Here is a 20,409-nt window from a genome sequence, read left to right on the forward strand (position 1 = left end):
ATGGCTTGGACCATTTTTAAAGACAGATAAAGGTTACCAATAATTCTGTGTTGTGCTATAAAATGTCTGTGAACTCCAAAAGACCAGTCTGAGCTGAGTCTGCTGCAATCACAGCAGGGTCTTTATTCAAGTTAGCTTGGGCTTAACTTACCACCAACCTGCAGGGTGGATCTGGTGGATTAAAAGCCCTGAACATTCCTTGAAACAAAGTTTAATCAAAAGCAACAAGTGAGGGGTGAGTGTTTCTAGCCTGGCAAGCATCTAACTGGAGCACTACTGTGGCCTTTAGGATAATTTGCTGGTGCTGGGAGCCAAACTACAAACTCATCTTCTGGTAGAGAGGGGGCTTGTTGAAGGTTAGCCCAGAAACTAGTGCTAAACACTGGATTTGTCGGGGGAGATTAACCTGGAGACACAGATCTTGTTGGGGTTAGCCTAGAAACTGGAGCTAGGCTTGAGTTTTGTTGGAGGAAAACTTAGAAACTGATGCTAGGTACCAACCAGCCTGTAAGTTTACTTGAGTTCAAACTTAAATCAGGACTCTTAAGATAGAGTTTGAACCTAAAAATTTGGCCTCTCACTGCTACTATGAAGACTTTGTTCATAGTCATCGGAGCCTATTGTACTATGAGAGGGTCAGTTTAATTACTCCTCATGGCTTCTGGGTGAGGAAAGATACATGCTTCTATTTTTCCATTCTACTAAAGATTGAACTTAAGTGGAGAAGAGAAAGATTCAATCACCAGTTATATATATCTGTGGACTCAGCATGAGAACCACCTTGGACCCAAACTACATCCTGTGCTCTTTCCCTGTGCTTTGAAATATATTATAACATTGAAAGGTCCTTCTTTAAAACCAAACCTACTTGGTCAAAAACATTTATCATTAATTTCTGTGTTTGTTAAATGAATGATTCTTTCACACAAGTCCTTTTGTCCCTTATGGATTTTAAGTATCATCTCTAGGGAACTAGTGGGAAATTTTCCTGGAACCCATTTTTGAATACTGGCTATTTCACAAAAATATTTTTTCTATGTTTAGTTCTTTTGATCAAGAAATCAAACGTATAAAGTCGATGAGAAGCAGAAAGTCTCTTGGAGCAAATAAAGGCTGGCCATCAGGCTGGAGTCAGAGTTTTTAGAAGGTGAAGTGAGACATGGGTCAGGACTATTGTCAGCGAGTCATGGTTATCTAGAAAAGCAGCCCTTCTTCTGCATAAAGGCTACGTTCTAAGAGAAGTCCCTTGCTGTGTTCCTCACACTGGGAGCAAATGAGCAGGAGGGGACTTTGTCACTTCCAATACTGACAAGTTATGTGTAGCAGGGCTGACAACAGGTTCTCTTAGTTCACGGACACCTGGGTGATACCGATTGTCTAGTCCTGCCTGGAGCTACTCAACCTGGAGCTTTGGTTAGATCAGGGCTAATAGTGCCTTTTCAACCTGTGGCATAGGAAGTCACTCTTTTGCCTGCTTTTGGGACCCTTTCCCTCATACTGGATTGCCTAGTCCAGCATTAATATTAAGGGAGGTGCCTAGTCTTACTGTGACTTAATATGCCATATTTGGTTGATATCCAAGGGAGGCCTGACCCGAAGAGGCCTGAGGAGAACAGAGGAGGACTGGATGTTGGCAGCGGGGAGGATAAAGCAGGGGAGGAGGACAGAGGAGAAACTGCAGTCAAAACGTTAGAAAAACAAAAAATCATAAGTATCAGTCACAAATTCACACAGTGAAGATGACATGCGTGTGAATTTGGGCTTTAACAACAATCTCGGTATCCCCTTTGGTACACATGACTGTGTAGAATGAGGGATTTACTTAGATCCCAGCATATTTCTGTCCAAACCTATTTAGTTGTCTGTTTATTGATATGTGATATAGCTATACATTAGACTGCTACTCAGTTCTTAAAAGTAAAGGAATAAATGCTGGAGGACTGTCTGCTAAGTAAGAAAAACCAGACTCATAAGAAAAGTTCATGATTCTAAAGGATATGAGCTAACTAAAGTCAAATAAAACTATAGTTGCCAGACATGGGGGAAGGGAGAGGAAGGAGAAATGAAGACATGCTGGTCAGTGCTATGAAGTTTCAGTTTTAAAGATGAATAGGTTCCCGCATCTGTTGTGCAGACTAGCACTTATACGTCACAATGCTGGATTGGACAACACAGCATCCACAGCTAACGATGATACATTGTACGTTGTGGCATCTGTATGCAACAGCATTTTCTTCATTTCAAATTTGGCTAGGACAGTACAGCTCACATGTTTACCATGAGAATAAAAGATGAAGGAGAGCAAGTTGACGTGATATTGAGATTATAATTTACATACTATGTTGTTAACCTCACCATGACTGCCATTTCCCATGATTTTTGTTAATAGGAAAAGAGTTTGGGAAAAAAATGACTGTGGTGGTACTGGACATTTCATCATGAACAAGATGGCCCCTCATGGTTCCTGAATGTCTGCTTTGATATCAGTGTACGTAGTTGGTAGGGGAAGACCGTAGAGCCAGAACATGCATGGGCAAATGTGATATGCTTAGAGCAGTGGTTCTCAACCTGTGGGTTGCAATGCCTTTTTTGATGCCAACGCTATCAGCAGTATAGATACTTACATTGCAATTCATAACAGTAGCAAAATCACAGTTATGGAGTAACAACAAAAATAATTTTAGGATTGGGGATCACCACAACATGAAGAACTGTATTTAAGGGTATCAGCGTTAGGAAGATTGAGAGTCACTGGTCTAGGGGATTAGAGGGCATGCTCCCCTTCTTGCCTTGGTCCTCAAAACAAAAGGTGCACACTTTTAAAATTGGACGATAAGACTTAATTACCACAAGTGTAGATAGTGTATGACAGTCCGGGAAATGCTGAAGAGAAACAAACTCATTGAAGTGACAGAAATTGATTAAAGGCTTGCTCGGTTCAACTCTCCAGTCTAATTGGTATTTTTCTTCTGATTTATTATTTCAGGACATGCATATTATCTACATTTTATTCCACTTGGCTAATATTAAGGGAGAAATTATTCCTTCCTTGTCCATTGCCTCCTTTTTCTTGTCCTTGAGAAAAACAGGAGTTGTGGCTTCTGTGCCTCTTCTGGGTTTGATGCGTGAGATCTTTTAAGACAACCTTTCCCCAGACCTGCTAAAACTGAAAGATCTGCAAGTGGCAACAGTACAGACTTTTCCCCTTGAAACGGGTGTCTTATTTTGTAGTTGAGCCCAACTTTGGAAACCTTCAATTTTCCTGTTCTTAACATCCTGATTGCAGGCTGTCTCACCTGAGATTATGGTCTTCCACCATCATGCCCAGCTGTAAGATGGCTAAATAGGATTCGTGTTTTAATAAACAGTGTACTGTTATTTTCACTTATCTAAGAGATTTATGTATTTTGATTTTATATGTTTGAGTGTTTTTCCTGAATATCTATATGTTTACCATGTGTGTACCTAAAGATGGCCCTGGATCTCCTGGAATAAAAGTTAAAGACAAATGTGGTTGCTGGGTACCAAATTTATTTCCACTGCAAGAACAGCAAGTGTGCTTCAGTGCTGAGCCTTCTCTCTAGCTCACATTTCACTAATTTAATGCCATGTGTCTCCAGAAAAAAAACGTCTTTGATAACAATTAATGAAACCCCGTATGCTTTTCTTTGTTTTTGTTTTATTTGGAGGTGGGTTGTTCTGGTTTTTTGTTTTGTTGTTGTTGTTTTGTTTTTGACTAAGACATTTATAAGCATTTCTGCTAGTCCAGTCTCCTGCAAGTTTCTAGCAAAAGGCATCAGGAATGATTGAAACATAACCAAGTGTAATGTCATGTTTCTGAAAGTGTAGTCTTTCGATGTGAAAATAAATTCTTAAGCAAAAGATGCAACTGGATTAAACGAGGCTGGGATAAGCATTCAGCCAGCTGCTTGGTTAAATGTTCCTTAGAACATACTTCAGTTTATAGTGTTTAAGGTCTAGAGTCAGTTAAGACAACCACTAATGGAAGAAATTAATTGTAGTTCTAAGTGATGAGAGTCCTTATGTTATTTTGGGGGAACTGTTGACTAGTTTGGTTTTATAGTACATATTTCAAGTATGAATCTCAAATATCTGAATGAAATTTAATTCTTTAAATTCAACAAAAACAGAATTCATGAATGTTTATTAAGCTTCTTCTGTGGGCCATGTACTGTGTTCTTAACATGTGCTTAACATGGACAAGTTCATGTAACAGAATTACAAAACCCACTGTGGTAGGTGCTTTATTTAGTTCATCAGTTGACTTTACTAATGGCATATCTCACTGATAGCAATAATGACCTAACAAGATAAACATCAAGAAGGCCTAATTTTATTTAGTTCCTTAATGAAAAAACTGTATAGCACTGGTCTTCAGTCATGGTTTTGATGTGGCTTTTAAATTATTTTGTTGTAACAGCCCAGTGAACATTGGTTTTGGGAAGGTAGTTCATTCCCAACTGCTCCAAGGAAAGGAATCACAAAGAATACTACATATTGAACTATATCCTGACATTATTAAAAGAATTTTCTACTGAAATAGGTAGTGTGTAATAGACGCTTGAGTTATTCTGAATTTAGTTTAGTGTTATCTATTATTTATTGGAGAAATGCTTTGAAATGACTTAGTTCTTCATGATGTAACTGTGAACTAGAACCAATTTATAGTTTATAAACACTTTGGTTTTGAAGTAAACAATAATCAGTGGTGTGATATTTATGCAATGCTAAGAGGGGACTTCCATCTTATAGTGGTCAAAGTTTAAAAGATGAGAATGCCCTGTGTTCCCATTGACTTCTTGACTTGGAAGGCTGCCGTATATGTTCCATGACCCTCAACACGGCTTAATGTGATGTTTTTCTATCCCAGAGGAGAATTGTTGACCAGACTGTTGGTACAGAATATACTACTTCACTTTAAGGAATGAAAGCTGTGTTGAGCCACAGGCTTCTCCTGTTTTCTTTGCTGTAGGTCACTATGGGACTTCACTTGATACTCTTTCATGTATACCTTGACAATGCAGAGATCTAGCCAGCAGCCTTAACCAGCAGCAATGGAAGCTGGTGGGTAAATACTCCGACTATCTGATACTCATCTGGCTACCTTATATGGAATGCATGAAAGTCCTCAGAGTATGTACCCTCAGGCAATGCCAACCTGAAAATTCATTCGTGTGCTGGCTTTCCCTTACCTATTTCAATGTTTCCAGCATGCAAGACTATATCTCAGGTACTGCTCTCAGGGAAACTGAATTATGATGACCAGTGTTAGAATTTCAGAACTAGATCATTGGTTGGTGGCAATAATGAGTCTATTGTTAGAGAAAGAAGTAGTGGGTATACCAAGCCAGCAGTGTCTCAGTCAGTGAGGCTCTTTCTTACCTGTGTTAGACAGGGAGTTCAGGCAGGAGGCAAAGCATTCATTGTGAACGAGCTTTGGTCTATAAACAAACAATGTGGGAATTTAAAAAAAGACTCCTGGTATGCTCAGACTCCTAAAAACATTGGAAAAAGAAAATGAAAATGTGGGGTCAGTCAATTATCTGCGTTGTAAAGTTTTAAAAGCTACCATGTGTGAGGGAGTGTTTGAGAATGGTCTCTGCAGAGTGGTGAGAATTTCTTTATATTCGAGGTCACCAGTCAGGCAAAACCAGACACTGGTCAGAGACAGAGAACTCTAGAACAGGTAGTCATGACGAATGCTATTATGGCCTTGGGGTAGTTACAATAGCAGTAAATGGTATTTGAATTAATCCTGGTTAGAGATCATAGTTGGCTGCCATCTTGTAAAAGATTCTGAGATAGACCAAACAGAAAGAAGGTTACAAAATAACTCAAAAAATCAATTGGATCCTTTTGTTGATGCCAATACTGTGATCATCAAATTTATGCAAAGGCTAATAAGCCCTGCACAAACACAGTTTGGCAGAATCTAGCTCCATGCTGTGATTTGCTCCATTCCCAGAAGATTGAGCATCCCAACACCACACTTGGAGACTAGATGAGTACTCAGGTATATTCAGCTGAGCATGTGGGGAAGTGGGTTGCTGTGACTGACTCTTCTGAACAATGTGAATGACGGGTAGTAGCATCTGCTTTGTCTTCTTTCTCTTCCAAGGTAGACAGTTCTCATTTGCAACTTATAAGGCTCTTTAGAAACCCCTGGAAGCCAGTCACCTCTAAGAGGGGCCATTTTGATAAGGAATGATCCTTGATAATCTTCCTTCCCCTGCTTATGTATATTTTGGCTCTATAACATTACAACTAGGGCATTTAAGCCCTTGCTTTAGGTTCCATTTTGGAAGTGACATAAACTAAGATAAAATACAAGAGAAGAGGGGAAGGGAGAGAGAGGGGAAGTGGGTGATCAAATCAAGGTAAGAAACTATGATGTGCCATTAAACTGCAGGAATATTTTGGGACATCAGAGCCCAATTTAGTGCTATGATATTTCTAATAATGAAGGTGACACATTTAGGCCACATTTTCCTTGTTAGAGACTCTTTAGCCAGAGGATAGAGCAATTTTAGAGCTAGAAGAATCCTTAGATTTCATTCTTCTTTATCTTTTAAAGAAAAGAAAGTTTGAGCTGTGGATATATTATATTCTAATTCAACTGATAGAAGAGTTTACTGTGTGTCAAACCATCCAGGACTAGCCTGAATAATGTTGACCACTGTCTTTAAAGTAAAAGTACATACTGTCTTGAAGACAGAAAGGCAATCAAATTAGGTTAAGGTAAGTTTACATAAAGGGAAAATTGACCTATATTTAGTATTAAAAGAGGTAGGATGTTTCAAAAACTTGTAGGATTGAGAACTTATCTTGTGTCTTTTAAAAACAAGAAGCTAATTTATTTTATCTGCATGCATGTTTTGCCTGCATCTATTTCTGTGTGCCATGTGCACGCAAAGCCTCTGTTGGTTAGAAGGGAATGTGAAATCCCCTAGAACTAAAGTTATAGAAGGTTCTCGGGAATCATGTGTGTGGTGAGGATAGAACCTCATTTCTCTGAAAGAGCAGCTCGTGCTCATAACCACTAAGAGATCTCACTGGACCTTTAAAACCGGGGCATTATATATACAAGGCAAATGCTTTCCCGTAGAACTACGGGCTCAGCCCAGAAGTGAAGATATTTTCAGTTAGAGGAGCATACTTTGAGGTAGGTAATTTCTCTCTAGTCTTGCTAAATTTTTGCTCACAAAAGAATGGATCTAACATATTCTATGTTGCCAGCTGGGCCTGCTGATGTCGACTTGACAGGTTAAGAAGCAGAAGTTTGAATAATGTAAGTTAATTTCCCAGCTGATGTCTAATGTAAGTTGTTTGCTGTATTCTTCCCATGAACTCTGCCACACTTCCTCCAGTAAAGAGAAGCTCATCTTCGCTCAGTCCCGAGTTATCCCAGAACTTCTAAGCAAGCTTGCCAGGGCTCTGGAAGTCCACTGAATTGGGAAGAGATCACAGCCATTCCTCTGATCTCTATATCTGCACCTCTCCACAAAAGAAACTGCTCAGGTTGCCTCAAGGCTAATTAATACGTATCACTTCCACCTTGGCCTTCCAATGTCTCTGCTAAAATTTTCTACCAGAATGTTAGCTATGACTTGAGCACAGCTTTACTTACAAAAGAGTGTTCCTACCTAAAATGGAAATTAAAAAATTTACAAGGAATATTAATTATTATTATTTTTACTGTTGTGGCAAAAGACCTAACAAAAGCAACTCAGAGGAGAAAAAGTTTATTTCCCATCATAGTGGGGAGGGCACGGGCACAGTGGATGAGGCTGTGATCACAATTTGTTCACAGTTCAGAAGCAAGGAGAGATGAACACTAGTGATAATCGAGTTGTCTGAGTTTTATTTGGTTCAGGACCCCAGGTTATATCAGGGTTGGTCTTCCCACTGCAAATTAGCCCTGCCTGAAACTCCCTCTGAGGCATGCCCATAAGCTTTCCATCTAATAATTTTAGATCAGGTTCACAGCAAGCAAGGTAGTTGTATAAGTCAGGCTCAATCAAAGTATTATTTGTCAATCCCTGATACTTTAAAACATAATATTCTGTGTGTTTTATAAGGCATTCATTCATTCAATACACATGTTTTAAATGTCTAGAGCTGCGATGTTCAGTACAGTAGGAAGTAGCCACATATAGATACTTAAATTTAAGTAAATTAAAATTAAACTGAAAAATTTAAATTTAGTATCTTAGTCACACTAGCCTCATTTCAACTGCTCAAATAGGCACCACATATGGCCAGCAGCTGCCATCTTGGATGAAGTGAATATAGAAGGCTTCAATCATCAGAAAAATTTCTACTGGAATGTTCTGGCCACTCTGCCACAGCATTAAGTTCTAGGGCTACATCATGTGGATAAGGTCCCTACCTTATAAGGTAATATTTTGAGGTTATGAATATATGCACACACACACACACACACACACACACACACACACACACACACACACACACATATATATATATATATATATATATATATATATATACATATAAACAAACATAATGAATAGAATAAAGCAAGCAGAATACTACGTGAAAGAATATTGAGAATCACCACTGTACACGACTGAAATGATGTGTAGATGCCACAGGAAAAGGTACTGACAGCAGAGAGAACAGGAAGTGTCAGAGCTCTTACAATGTTTCTCAGTTCAGAAAAGTGGACAGAGTCTAAAGACTATGTGTATCTACAGGAGAAAATCAGCCATTGAAGCATGTGACCACACGAGGAAGCACAAAGCAAACGCATCACTGTTTAACTTAGCATACATCAGACTCACCTAGAATATTGATGAAAATAGACTTCTGAGCCACACCCACAGATTTCTGGGTCAGAATTGGCAGTGCCCAACAATCTATGTTTTAACATGCTCACAGGGGATGCTGTTGTTCCTGGTCTGGAGACCACAGGTGGAGAACCATGATTTAGCACATAAAGAAACGAAAGCTTACACAGATGTCATCTCTAACCTGAGTTTCACAAGTAGTTGCAGACACCCAAAAGGGAGAGATAAGAAGGGGGGGGAACCAGACTGGAAAATCTGAGGTTATCAAAGAGTTATGCTATTGATTACTTTTTGCCTCAGTATGACAAAATAAACACTGACAATGCCTGGAAGAAGGAAATATTTGTTTTGGGTAATAGTTTCCAAGGGTTCAGTCCATGAGTGGTTGGCCCCATATACTTTGGCAGAACCTAATGACCATAGGACTGGCCAGAGAAGTGTCTTTGCCTTGTGGCAAGCAGGAAGCAGGAAAAAGAAAATAACAGAGAAGCATATGGCCTTCAAAGACAAAACTTTCAGTGACCCGCTCCTTCCATGTATGTTCTATGCACAAAGTTTCTACCTCCTTCTGATCACCAAGTTTTCAACATATGAGCCTGAGAAGAATATATTATGTTCATATTGGTTTGCTTTGCTGACAGAAAACAAATGGTAGCTGCATTTTGAGAAATATTTGATGGAGATCCAATGGAAGCAAGTAGGAGCTGACCTTTCCATGATCCTTAGGAATACTTGTTTTAATATGGTTTATTTAAATGGAATGGCCTTTCCTCCTATTGTAGCTTACTTCTCTTTTGTAGTGATATAAAAAATGATCAGGAGCAATTTCAAGAGAAAAGTGATTGTTTCACACAATAGTTGACAGTATATCATAGAGAGAAGCCAAGATAGGAGGAGCTCAAGGTAAGGAACCTTAAGGCAGGAACTGAGGCAGACACCATGTAGGAATGCTGCTTACTGGATTGCTTCCCATGACTTGCTCAGCTGTTTTCTTATACAACCTTGGACCATTTGCCTAGGTTGTACCACACACAAACATCAATCAAGCAAATGTCTCATACAGGTGTCCACAGGCAAATCCAATGAAAGCAATTACTCAACTAAGGCTCCCTTTTCCCAGATGACTCCAGCTTGAGTCAAATTAACAAAAACTAACCAGTACACCTCTACACTTGTTAATCATAGGCATTCTAGACATTAAGCATGTGGTTGACTTAAGTGATTTAAGACCTCCTGGCCTTTTCATACAGAAAACCTCTCATATACTGTGTCATAAAGAAACGTATCTTAGAAGTGCTCAAGGTCTGAGTGTGTCATCAGTTTTAAACATGAACAGCCCCTTCTCCTCCAGTCATTTTTTCAGAAGAAAAGGAAAGAATACATCAAGATGACAGTGGGTGGTTTGTCACCTTGAGGCTCCATACATTGCCACAGGACAGATGCACCTCTGAGGATATTTCAGAAGTATTCCATCCATCTCTTCTACCAATGTTCTCATTTCACTGGTCTGGCTTGGGTGCCACACACCAGTATTTTTAATACCCTAAGAGCATCTAGGGCTAGGTATTCATGACCTAAAAAAATATTTTTACATCTGTTCTCTCAGGAGGTGGGCAGATGGTGGGAAGTTGATTAAAGACAATAATTCTCAAACTGGGGCATAAATCAGAGCTACCTGGGGGCTCCTTAAAGCACATGGAACAGAGTACTATTCTCAGTGGATCTCTAAGAAAGGCCTGCAGGTTGGCGTTCCTAATGAATTCCTGATTGTTTCCCATACTACATGCCTGTGGACCATCCTTGAGAATCGTCTTAGCGGATTTAGAAATGGCAAGCTAGGAAGCTGCCACCAGTAGTCTTAGTGCCACTACTAACCTGAGTCCTACATCTAATTGGGTAAGAGGTCTGGAGGGTGAGCACCTGGGTTATTAGCCGTTGTGTAGTGTACACACAATGGGCTGTTTCATCATCTCCACAATCTGTCAGGTCATATGCACTTTCCTTTCAGATGTCTTGTCTGCACAGTGGAGGGAGAGTGAATTCCACTGTATTCATAGTGCCTGCCTATTTCCATGGGTACCATGGTGATTACCGATTCAGCTGCTGCTCTGCCTCCAGGAGTCTGCTGTGGGGTAATATTGTTTGAACGAACTGCATTAAAAAGGTGGCTCTTGTTTAAAGGGCACAGACCTACACCGAAAAGGAACTGTACTTGTTGAGAATTGGGTCTAAAGCTTTCTCTTAATTTGGCTCCCAAAGCCGAGCTTCCAGACTTGAGTGTTCCTGTTCCCAGATGGCTTTGACTGGTAATAAAGAATTATTGTAGAGCCAATAGCTGGGCAGGGAGTCGAAGGTAGGACTTTTGGATTGGATGGGTAAGAGACGAAAGGAGGGAAAAGATGAGGAGAATTATCATGACTAGGAGGGAAAGAGATCAAATTTAAGAACTGCAGGAGAGAAAACATCTAACAGAGTAAGTGGAAAGGGAATTTGGCCCTAAGGGAGGGCTGCCCAGTGGTAAGATAAATACAGATTTAGAAAGTGTTAAGTTTGGAATATCAGAGGGAAGTGGGTGCTATCCGAGGGGAGGCTTGTAAGTTGCCAGCCATTGAGCTAGTCAAGGCATATCAAAAATTAGTGTATGTGCCTTTCATTCATGAATCCAGAGAGCTTGTAGACGCGTGATGCCAAAGCAGTTTAACTAATTCATCGCTACATGAACTGCCATGTAAGGAGCAGAGGGACACTGTTTTTAGTATTGAAAAGGGTAGACGTCTCTTGGCCTGTCTCTCTACTGGGAAGACACAAAGCTTGAAGCTTCTTCACAAAACTTTAGAACCCAGGATACCAGGCAGAAAGGACAGTGGTAATGCCTGCATCAAGACTCTGGAGAGCCAGCTTGCCTTCTAAGGCTTCAGGAGTATTATGCCAATCAAGAAGCTGGAGTTGGGACCCTGTAGTAACAGACCTTCAAAGAGGAACTGCTATGGAACAGTGGAAGGAGGGTAAAAGATCCACACTTTCTTGGAGAAAAAGAAAAAGAGGGAAAATATCAGGAACGCAGAGAGCTCACCTGCCAACCTGCCATGTGGCTGAGTTATATTAAGCTTCTGAATTCTGAGATAGCTCAGTACAAAGGACCGTGTGCAAACCCAAGGTGATATTCTTAAGTCACGACTATTGGTCCATGATAATCTTGCTTCCTCTGAGAGTTATTTATAAACCTGAAATTGCACTGTAACTTTTTTTTGAGAGGATAAGCATATGTCTGGTTTGTTTTATGGAGTCTTAGTTTATGGCTGTTACCCCTCACATACTTAATTTATGTATTTAATACACAATAACACCTTTTCTCAGAAATAGGAAAATGGCCACTTTCACTTTTGAGGACTTTGTATTCCTTACTTCGCAATGACAAAATATCCCACATGAGCAACATAAGAAAAGAAAGGCATATTTTAGCTCATTGTCTCTCCGTGCAGTCCTACAGGGTAGAGAAAGTCAATGGCAGCAGCTTGAGGCAGTCTGATGGTTGAACTATGTCTGTGGGCACACAGTCATGAGGAAAGAAATGGGGGAGCACTGAAGAGTTGTGTTTGGCTTAATTTTTCCCTCTCTTTTTACTCAGTGTGAGACCCCAGCTCATTGGATATTGCTATCCACATTCAGGATTTATTCAAGGATGTCTTCTGAGTGATTCTAAAGCCATCCAAGCCTACAGTGAAGATTATCCATCACAAAATCACAAATCTCAGTGTAAGACTCCACCATGCACTGCCAATGGTCTGAGTTAGGGGGGATAAAGGGAGAAAGGGAGGGAGAAAGAAGGAGAGGGAAAGGGAGAGGGAGAGGGGGAGAGGGAGAGGAGAGAGAGAGAGAGAGAGAGAGAGAGAGAGAGAGAGAGAGAGAGAGAGAGAGAGAGAGAGAGAACAAACTTGAGTCAAGGAGATGTGTGAGACTAAAGTTCATAGCTGGCCAAAACAGGAAGGCAGTCACTGCCTTCTTGCCCAGAGCAGCCACATTCAGGATCTGGGTCAGAGCCACAGCAGCAAAGTAAGCTAAAAACCATGTCCAGGAGCAGCAAGAGAGGAGAGCCCACCTACTTTCCACAACTTTGTAGAGGGTATGAGTTTACTGTATTGACATTTTAAAAGTACTAAAGGGCCAAGAGCCACACTGTCCTGGGAAACACATATTGCTTTGTCTTTTCTAGTAGCTAGCATACTTTTGAGAAACAAGAGTTTTCGCTATAATCCCAGCACTTGGGAAGCAGAGACAAGTAGATCTCTAAGTTCAAGGACAACCTGGTATACAGAGTGGGTTCCAGGACAGCCAGGACTATACAATATTGTCTCAAAACAAACAAACAAACAAAAACAACAACAACAAAAAGAAAGAAGGAAAAAAGCAAACAAGCAGGCTTGGGTCTTGTGACAAACCTCCAGGGCCTCGTATTTGTCATTCTGACTGTTACTGTCACCTTCATAGCAAGAACAACCAGGAACCCTTACATGCTGTCTCTTCTTTTTCCTTCTCCTTTTTTCTCTTTTCCCCTCTTCTCTCCTCCCTTCCCCCTCTCTCTCCTCCCATCTCCTCTTTGACTGGCCCCCACTTCTCACTACTGTTGAAATTGTTCTCCGTGGTTCTCTCTGCCTTTTCTGAGCAAACTATTTTTTTTAGCCTGACATAGGAGTGCTGGTTCATCAGGGAAGTTGGGAGGCTGGGCAGCTGTAAACACAGCTGGTGTCTGAAAGCCCTTTGGCAGGTCCAGTTCTGCTTCTGATGAGTGCATGGTTTTTTTCAGGAGGCATTCCCACAATATTTTAGTCACACAAACCTCTCAGAACACCATTCAAATGCTGTTGGCTACACTGGGGCTCTGGAAGCCATTTTGTCAGGCACAGCAAGTTCTAGTGCCTGGTTCTGATGACTCAGCATTCTGAAAGCACACTCCATCTTCTCCACCTACATTGAAAAATAGAATCCGTCCTCTAAAATGCCTCCCCAAGAAATAGAAAAAAATGCCTTCTTTGACCATGTCTACTGACATGATATTTGATCTGGGATAGAGGATGAGGGGCTATGTGGAAACATCATTCTTTGGGATGTCAGAGTCTCCTTGGAAGAATCCTAATTAGGAACTTGGAATGATTGACAGGTGGTGGGAACTGGAGAAAGCACACTTGACATGCAGCAGAAGTCAGTGCCTGTGCTGTAGAAAAAAAAATATTGGCAATTGGAGACCTTGAAAAATCTTTGCAGGTGAGGCTATACTTTTGTTCTTTAGCTAAACATATAGAGAAGCTTCTGAGATGGCTGCCAATTGCTTTTGCCCTTTTAAGCAGAATATTTTATCACTTGGTAGCAAGTAAGTTTTAAATTTAATGGAATGTGTATAATCTATACTTTGAGATCTTGCACGATATGGTCGTTGGATGTATTTTTGTTTTGTTTTTGTTTTGTTTTGTTGAGTGGTCTGTGAAGAGCCATATCTTATTTACTTACTGCTGAAGGTAGTTAGGCAGGCAGGAAGTCCCTCTACAAGGTGAAGGAGCCAAATTTACATATACATCATCTTGACATGCTCTGTATTTGCCTGCCCTGCATCCCGTTTCCTCACCCTCATAATGAACAGGTAGAATGAGGTCATATTCACTTAATATTCAAGTTACAAGGCTATGCAAGTGTAGCTGCTAGCACAAGAACACACTTCTTTCTCATCCTCTCCACTAATGAGCTCAGACTAGCACCCTAAGCCTCAGGTTCTCCATCTCTCAAATAGGTACAATAGTGACAATGTCTACCACATACAGTTGTTGTTCTGTTGAGATGAGAAAACAAAGCCTGAACCCTGCTTCATGGAGGTGATTAAGAACAGTACCAGTTCCCAAAGTCAGTTCTGTGCTCAGAGAATAAAAACCAGGACCAGAGTTACAGGTATCTTCACGGCCTCATTGGCCAGTGCTGTTCTTTAGCTTCTGTTGCGGAAGGCACTCAGAGGCTTGGTAACAGCCTTCCAGATATAGACTACAGTGAACTCTCTCTGTTCAGCAAGCTATGTTTCCTCCTATAACTTCAGAACTGGAATCCAAATGCTACTCCCTTTCAAAAAACGATCCAAAGAGTTTCCTGTAATGGTAGAAGTATTCTGTATCTATATTGTATTATATAGTAGCTATTTGAGCATATATGCTTACTAAATATTTGAAATGTGGCCAACTTGGCTCTTAAATTGAATGCAAAGTTTTTATGCCACTTCAATTGCTTTAAACAAATAAAGGTATAGTGGCATATTCTGTAATTCTTGTACTTTCAAGGTTGGGGTGGAAGGGTAGTGAGTTTGAAGCTAGCCTGGACCACATATCAAAAACAATTACAAAATTACCAAAATAGTCAAATGTAACAAAGGGTATTTTTGGACAGTGTAGCCTTAGCTTTCTTAGATACACACACACACACACACACACACACACACACACACACACACACACACACCAGACATGCATACCCCTATATATGTTTCTCGGTTACGTACCCATTGGTGGAAAAGTTGAAATAATTTTTTAATATTTTGCTTTAAACTAGCCCAGCAGCAAGTCCAAAAAATCATGTGAGATTCCAGTTCTTTCTGGAACTGGAACACAGGCACTGAAAAAAACCTGACAAGAGGAATAAGTAAGGAAGAAAGACTATAGTCCAGAGATGCTGCTATCTGGGCTTGCCCTGCAGACAGACCCCACCAGAACATTTCTCTTTCAATGCCTTCAAGTCACCTTGACAAGGTTCAAAAGACCCAAGGACATTTTTTTACCTCTATTTTGAGCACTTACCTTGTTTCTTTCTCAAGATTCCTGGTGGTAAAATTCTAAGTATCTTGGGTTTACAGTTCTCAAGAACAAGTAAGAAAAATAAAGCCATGTACAATAGATCTATTTTTCTAGATCTAAACTACTGAGTCTCTGGAATAGCCATTTTATCTCAGTGTGATCACATTCATCCCAATAATAGCAAAGGAAATAGATATTTGTCTGAGTCTGGACTGATGGGAAAGCAGAGTCTGAGCTTAATTCCAGGTGATTATTTTGCTAATAAGACTGGTGAACACAGGTTTAAGAAGCAGAGGGAGTAAGGAAAGAAAGCACTGACATGTTAGTAAATGTCTTTCATCAAGCTCTGTGAAACCTAACCCTGATTTATGATTGTTTACCTCTTCATTGCTGAGACAAAGAACCAGGCAAAAACAGCTTCAGGAGGCACTTGCCCTTTCTCGTGGTTTAAGGGTGCTGTGCACTTTTGCACGGAAGTCAGAGGTGCAGGAATGAGAGGCAGCCGGTCACATTGGTCTGTAGCCAAGCCGCCAGGAAATGAATGCTGGTGCTCAGCTCATGTTCTCCCTTTTATTCAACCTGAGATCCTGATCCATAAAACGATGCTGCCCACATTCACAATGGCTTTTCTCTCCTCAGTTAAACCTCTCTGGGACTGCCCTCCTAGACACACCCAAAGGTGTGTTTCCGTGGTGATTGCAAATCCAGTAAGTTGCCACTGAAGATTAACTGTCACTGATGCTTACTTCTCTCTCACAGGTTGCCAGTTTCAACTGGATGCTACTGGATGTGGAGGTGAGAAGAAGATGCAACCTCTTCTGAGTCACAGTGAGCTGACATTCAGAAGTTACTGAGGGGAAGCCCATACAAAGATGGAGTAAAGAAATACCTATTGCTATTAGTAACTGTGCTCATCTGGTGAGGCACTTTGGAGGGAGTTTAGGGCAAAAAAAAAAAAAAAAAAAAAAAAAGGAAGCATTTATCAGTCATTTTTCTTTCTGTGTTGAGGAATTATCTGAGCTTTGTTTTCTAATGAAGTTGGTTGAAACCAGCTGCTTAGCCTGAAACGGTGTCTGGGAGTAAAATGTCTGGTAGCCCCTCACTGCATCCAGAGTCTCTTTGCCTTTGTTGCCTTGCAATGATTCCTACTATTTAAGAGTTGAAGGGAAAAGCATTCTATTTATACCTAACATGCCGCACATTCCTCCATAAACCAGCTCTGGAAACTTCTCTTTTCCTCTGGTGTGAATGAAATCAGTGATGTCAGTAAACATAAGTTAGATATCAAAAAGGTACATGATAACACTTTATATGATGCATGTCTTCCTTCCAAACCAGGTACATTGCGATGACCATATGATTAGTTGGAGCAGAACAGGGGACTCTAGCCACACGTTCAATTTCTACCACTTTCCTGTGGCCCGTATGGGTCCTCTTTTCCTTCTCAAAGTCAAATATTCCTCTGTCACAGTAAGCATGACTTTGCCCTAGCAACCTGTTGAGTCATTTCATCTCACAGACAACATTCTTGTTCTGTCTCAGTCTCTGTAGGCCCATGTATTCATTAGGTTACAAAACCCATATGGCAAGACAGCCTATAATAAACTTTGATTAGATCCTTATGATGTTAAGGATTGAACCCAGAGTCTTCTACATACTAAGCAAGTGGTCCACTACTGACCCCCAGCCAAGTTTCTTGATTGATCTGCTGTAGAGCCATCTTTTCCTCTGGATTCTACTCCAATGTTGCAAAAGTACATAAATAAAATCCTCATTTGATATATATATATATATATATGGGTTGGAACACTATTCTCAACTACCATATCTATGACCTTAACACCCAAAGAAGTATACTAAGCATTGTATCTTTTTCTCAGTCTCAGGGCTTATAAAAAGCCTTTTCTTTCTTGTTAGGTACTGTTTAAGGAGTATATTATCAGGTCACTGCCCAATTGAAAACCTTCATCAATATAGCATCTCCTTTAAAAAACTGTGTGTGTGTGTGTGTGTGTGTGTGTGAGAGAGAGAGAGAGAGAGAGAGAGAGAGAGAGAGAGAGAGAGAGAGAGAGAGAGCATTTTCAATTCATTAGCACCTTGCTTTTTACTAGGACATAAAAAATGCTTATTTCTTGCTATAATTGGATATATAACAAGGCATGTTATCTTCACAATATTAAGTCTATCAACATCCTTACAAACATGAAATAAAGCATACAGATAGTAAATGATACTGCATTCCTTCTGTATAAAGTGAGCTTTGATCCTCATTCTTTATAAAAGGGAAAGAATGGACTTGTTATATAAGTGCCAGAGGTTATGCTCACCTGTCTGGTGATGGTACTGTTTCTAGTCTTGATGCTAGACATGGGGTCATCATTGACTTAAGTATATGGTAGCCTATTGTACTCTTCCCAGACTCTCTTTTTGCCATAAACTGGCAGATTACTTAATTGGAACTGACACTCCTATATACATTACGTTTTTGGCTTTTGTTCTGTCCTCTTCACTTGGGATGGAAACAGTTCTAAGATATTCCAATTAGGTCTTTCTATTTTTAAAAAAATGGCTCTTAGTCAATGGACTAGAAAAGAAAGTGAAGTTTCTCTCAACTATTAAGAATGTCCTCACACAGTCTTGAGAAATAGGTCAGTGGTTAACAGTACCCACTGCCCTTTAAAAGTTGTGAGTTCACACCAACCATAAAGCATATATGGGCTGGACCTAAGCTTGCAGTGCTACATATGTAACACATGCTGCTTGGTCTTCATGTGGGTACCAAACAACTGGAGTGGAGGCTAGCCCAAAAGCTGTTGCCTGTACATGGGTTATGTTCTTTTAGTTGGGATGCTTGTCTGGCCTCAGTAGGAGAGAATGCATCTAGCCTCACAGAGACTTGATGTGCCATGGTAGGGAGATACCCAGAAGAAGAAGGGAAGGGTAGAGGGTGACTGGAGGGGGCCTGTGAGTGGAATATAAAATGAACATATAAATAATAATAATAATAATAATAATAATAATAATAATAATAATAATAATAAGCCAAACAAAACAAACAAAACAAAAGAATATGAGTTCAGTTCCCAATATCCATGTCTGGCACCTCACAACTGCCTGTGACCCAAACTTCAATAAGTAGATCCCTTTTCTGTTCAAGGCACACATTCACCATACCCATGGGCATGTGAATAAAAGTCTTTTAAATAAAGAATGTATATCAGGTTACATATTACAAATACAGTTCGTTTTTATCATTTACCTTCCACAGCCAGTCTACATGTGGAGCCAAGGAATGTGACTGTTTTTCATGAGGCACAAACCCAAACCTCCCTGTTTCCCTGGGATCACTTCAGAAAATTGACACATGGACTTTGGGGGCTAAATCAATAGGAATATTATATTTACAGCATGTTCTCCCTTCCTTTTGTAAACTGACTTCTTTCCTTTAAACCAACAAGTCCCAGGATACTTACGTGCCTCAGATTTGGTATCATTCTATCAGCATAGCTCACAAGGGCTACTGTCCCCCAACTATTTTATTTCACTGGTTATAAAACTCAAATAGCGCTTTGTTGGCTCTATACTGTCTTCTCTCCCTGCAGAACTGGCTCCTGCAGGTCTCTATTGTTCTAGGCACCGTGTTTTCCACTCCAGGTATTGCTGAGCACTGTAATTGCATCCTCCTTGCCTTTGACAACTAAGGGCTGTCATTTGCCATTTTCTTGGCTTCATTTATTCTGTAGATTCCAACTCGATGGCAGAGTCCTTCATTCTCTTTTTTTCCCTCTCTTACAACTTTATTTTTACAAAAGAGGGAAATACAGATTTTTATTTTTACAAAAGAGGGAAATACAGATTTTTATTTTTACAAAAGAGGGAAATACAGATTTTTAAAGGTATTTTGGCATAACACTATATGAATATATTTTTGTCAGTACTTAATTCTTTTAGAGGTTTGATAGCATGCATTGAAATCCCATTAATTACCATAAGCATAAAGTACCTGTAGGACAGAACATAACATGGAAACAGTCATTCTCATTCTTAACACCAGCTTTCAGATGGTGGGTACCTAAAGAAATGCAAACTTTCAGTAATAGTGCATTTATCTACACAGTGTATTCATCATAGCCTAGATCACTGGAGTCTGTGCTAGGTCTTCCTATGAAACATTCATTGGGTAGGTTTGCAGATATATTGTTATATTTCTATTCTACCTGTTCCACCTCGGAACCTCCCAATTTTATCCAACAACTCCACCTGATTTACTGTAGGTCACTACTGTCTCCAGTCTTCTAAATGCCACAGTAGCAGAACTAGCTCTGGCTATAGATCCAGGGTGAGGGTCCATCAACCACAGAAATGTAATACGTGAGATTTTCTCTCCTGTGTTCTTGTATGTGGAAGCAGGAATGGTGCTAAGACAGGAATGTGCAGGATCTTAAAAATATAACAATTGAGACTAAAACTTTTAATTCCTAAGGAGCAGAAACTTCTTCCAGCTTCCATCAGAAGGCATAGTTGACATCAAACTAGCCCCAGTTGGTTGGCACTGGAAAATACTATTTGCTCCTGCCACAGAGACATACACCAGGTTTCTTAAGACTCTAAAATGTATGGCAAGTCTCGTTATTACAAAATGGTCACCTTGACTAGCAACTCCATTTATTTTTATTTTTGACATTATTTGATAATTTCAAACATATAAATAAAGTACTTTGCTTACATTCATCCCTCCCTTTTGTTCCAGA

This window comes from Micromys minutus (genome assembly GCF_963924665.1).
Source record: "Micromys minutus genome assembly, chromosome: 12".
Classification (NCBI taxonomy): Eukaryota; Metazoa; Chordata; class Mammalia; order Rodentia; family Muridae; genus Micromys; species Micromys minutus.